Source organism: Euprymna scolopes, chromosome 22 (assembly GCF_053919585.1).
Source record: "Euprymna scolopes isolate OS-2025 chromosome 22, ASM5391958v1, whole genome shotgun sequence".
Taxonomy (NCBI): Eukaryota; Metazoa; Mollusca; class Cephalopoda; order Sepiida; family Sepiolidae; genus Euprymna; species Euprymna scolopes.
Window position 1 is genome coordinate 33,503,819 of NC_136503.1, and position 4,417 is coordinate 33,508,235.

The 4,417-nt window shown below is 36.2% G+C and overlaps 1 pseudogene; it reads left to right on the top strand.

Moving 5' to 3' along the window:
• Positions 1-2,782: 2,782 nt before the first annotated feature.
• Positions 2,783-2,930, top strand: LOC145244200 (U2 spliceosomal RNA; annotated as a pseudogene).
• The last annotated feature ends 1,487 nt before the right edge of the window (positions 2,931-4,417 follow it).

Here is a 4,417-nt window from a genome sequence, read left to right on the forward strand (position 1 = left end):
AATTTTAAAATAAAAAATAAATTGTGCAAAAAACGAAAACAGTTTTTGAAGAAAATCAATAATTTCAAAAATTTTAATGGGAAGAGTATATCAGACTTATTGATTAATGGTTATCCTCCTTATCGATTTTAGGCCCCGTGTATTCAGTTAACCTAATTCCCGCTTTAACAGTAGTAACGTAAGACATGTAAGTTGCTAGCCTAGTAACAGCGACAACTAAGACAGAATACACTGAAACGACGAGAAAACGTATCGAAGCACAGAAATTAGGAATTCGTGATTTTTGGAAAATCTACAATAGGGTAGTAAATAATGGGCAATCAACGAATCTCCCACTGTCAAACGATCACGAGGTTGTTTGCACGGCAACCGAGAAGGCTAACCTGTTCGCCAGTCGGTTTGCCTCAAATTCTACATTGAACCCCACGCCTGATTTTCCTTTGCGGACAGACGCCACACGAGATGACTTGAAAACTACCCCCTCCCAGGAATATGGTATCATAAAAAAACCTAGACACCTCAAAAGCATGTGGACCCAATCTCATCCCGGCTGTGCTATTAAAAAAATGCTCTGCTGAGGTTGCTCCAGTACTCTCCAAACTTTACAACAAATGCCTTAACGAATCTTGTTTTCCTGACTGCTGTAAAACCGCTTCTGAGGCACCAGTTTTCAAGAATTCTGCCGAAAGAAATGATCCATTAATGTATTGACCCATTAGTCTTCTTCCACATTTCGCCAAAATATTTGAGTTCTTAATTAATCAAGCTCTAGTTAATCACCTTACAGCTGCTAAACTCCTGACCGACAATAAATATGGATTTAGGCAAGCCCGTTCAACAGTAGATATCTTAACTGTAATCTCCGAACGTATATACCATTGAATGGACAAAATAGGGGAGGCTAGAGCGGTAGCCCTCGATATATCTAAGGCTTTTGACAGGGTATGGCATGATGATCCTCTAAGGAAAATAAGATCATATGGTATCACTGGAAGAATTCATAAATAATTAATTCCTTTTAAGTAAAAGAAAACCCAGGTTGTCCTTGACGGTCGTACATCTAAACAATATGATATAAATGTGGGAGTACCTCGGGGGTCCATCGTCGGACCTTTATTATTCTAGATATTCATAAATGACCTCCCTGATCAAATTATTTCTGAGATGGGTATATTTGCTGATGACAGCACTCTCTATAATAGGCACGAGGGGAAAACAAATGAACACACGTCTAAGGAAACGGCAGAAACACTACAGGATGACCTCCAATCTGTAGTGGAATGAAGACACAAATGAATGGTCACATTCAATGCTGCCAAGACTAAACTTGTTTCCTTCAATAATTACAAGAAAGCTTCACTACCACCAATAGCAATGGCCAAGAACACATTACCCGAAAGTACTTCCTTAAAACTTCTCGGTCTAACGTTTACAGGGAACATGAACTGGAATAGATACATTGAGAGCATTGTCACGGCTGCTGCAAAGAAGTGGGCTCTCTCTACCGTGCTAAAAAGATACTTACGCCTGAAAATATCCTGTACCTCTACAAGGCCACCATTCGCTCATGTATGGAGTACTGTTGTCATATTTGGGCTGGTGCATCTGCTACTAGTCTCTCGCTCCTAGACAAGGTTCAAAAGAGAGTCACCAACTTGATAAGTCTTGAACTGTCATCTAAGCTTCAGCCTCTGTCCCATCAACGAAATGCTGCATCCCTCTGCCTGTTCTACAAGTACTTTATTGATAAATACTATGACGAAGTACAAGCATTTGTACCCCCTCGACGTGAATACCTGCCGACAAACCTGATAAGCAACTAAATCCCACCACTTCACAGTAGAGATCTCTAGGTGTAAGAAAGCATTCTATTTCAATAGTTTCTTCCCCAGAACTGCTAGACTTTGGAACTTCCGGGATTCTGCTTTCCCAACCGTACTCATATGCTGAAGTTCATGTGGAATGTAAACAGACCTCTTGCTACTCATCTCCCTCCATAATACCCCCGCATAATATGTGGGGGCAGCCGCACATATACCACCGTGGTTAATGTAGGGGCAACCCTTCATACCAATTGTCACTATCCAGCTCCCCTACTCCTCGGGGAGTTGGTCCCCATTTCCCCTTCATCCTCACATTAAAAATCGGCCTTGTACCTAACTTGCTCGGTGGGAGAACAAATAAATACCCCTTTTCTTGGTATTTTGGCCAAGATCAAAGTGTAGTATCTGTTCCGGCAGATACTGCACTTAAGATAATTTGTACCAGTCAATGGAGGGGAAACCCTCTATACTGGGACAATTATTATTTTTGGTAACCAGAGTGACCCCTTTTAGGGGAGCTGGTTTTTACCTCACATTAAAAACGGCCTTGTGCCTAATTTGCTCAGTGGGGGAGCAAATAAATACCATCTGTTCCGGCAGATACTGCAAGCAAAGACCATATGTGAGGGCAGCCTAACAGATAAGACCTTGGTCAATGTAGGGGAAACCCTTCATACCAATTGTCACTATCCAGCTCCCCTACTCCCCGGGGAGTTGGTCCCCATTTCCCCTTCATTTCTCACATTAAAAATCGGCCTTGTGCCTAATTTGCTCGGTGGGGGAGCAAATAGATATCAACCCCACATATAAGACCTTCGTCAATGTAGGGGCAACCCTTCATACCAATTGTCACTATCCAGTTCCCCTACTCCCCGGGAAGTTGGTCCCCATTTCCCCTTCACTCCTCACATTAAAAATCGGCCTTGTGCCTAATTTGCTCGGTGGGGGAGCAAATAAATACCCTTTTCTTGGCCTTCTGGCCAAGATCAAAGTGTAGTATCTGTCTTACTACATGCTGTACTTATGTTTGTAACTTTGTGATATAAAGTGGGGGATCAGTTTTCTGTATTAATTTAATGTAAAATGATTACCCACTTTACAACCAGTCAGTCTCAGAGCCATTCAAGTCATTCTCCTGATCATTTAAGTTATTTTTAAAGGATTCCAGTTATTTTTAAGCATTCAAGTCATTCTTAATGTCATTCAATTCATCCTTAAGTTCATTAAAGTCATTCTAAGTCATTTACTTTGTATTTATTTAAGTCATTTCAGCCCATTTTTCGGTCATTTTAGTTTATCTTTAAGAATTTCATGTAAATCCCACATTCACACATTCAATCATTACACGAGAGCATGCGACTAATGGCTATCGGCCTTGTTATTACGGAACCAATTCTCGATTGAATATATACACACACACACACATATATATATACATACATATATGTATATATATATATATATATATATATATATATATATATATACACACACACACACATATATATATATGAACAAATGATTAATAAAACATGTTAAAAGAGATCTTGAAAAAGAGTTAAAAACATATTTAATTTTAAAAAAAGGAAGCACAAGATAAGATATCTTGTGCTTCCTTTTTTTAAAATTAAATGTTTTTAACTCTTTTTCAAGATGTCTTTTAACATGTTTTATTAATCATTTGTTCATATTATAAGCTCTATTTCCTTTTCGGTTTTATTGAGCTTTTACATCTGGCTGAGTTTATTTTACTTGTAAATATTAACTCCTTAATATTTATAATATATTTTAAGTTTACCATTTTGATTACCTTGGTAAACTTATTGTAATTTTTTATTATATATATATATATATATATATATATATATATATATATATATATATATATATATATATATATGACTACTTAATTTATTCACATAAATTCATATACAAATATATTTTATGCGTAAATTTTCAGTATTTTCTTCAACACTGCTGAATACATAGATAGAGCTTGGTAGTAAGTTATGAAATTATATATGGCAATTAAGCTACACAGAATATTCATTCTCGTCAAACGTGGAATATTCCATGTAGTTTCATTTCCATATATATTTTCATAACTTACTATATATATATATATATACATATATATATATATATATATATATATATATATATATATATATCGCAATCATGAAAGGAAGACTTAAATTTCAAGATTAAAAACGTTTAACATAAATTAATAATTTAAAATAAAAACAAGAATAAAAAAGCATTGGAAATGCAAAAGGATATAGGGATGATATGCCAAAAGGTATACAAACAAGATAGCTATGAAGTGCTAGGCACATGGAAATAGAATTGCATCCAAAGTATAGCCCTATAGCTTTTCTCCAATCTTCATTCCGTGCCATCATTACGGTTGTAAAAAGCTATAGGGCTATACTTTGGATGCAATTCTATTTCCATGTGCCTAGCCATTCATAGCTATCTTGTTTGTATACTTTTTGGCATACCATCCCTATATCCTTTTGCATTTCCAATGCTTTTTTATTCTTGTTAATTAGTATTTTTACTTACAGTCTTATTTTTAAACTTACATTCATGAT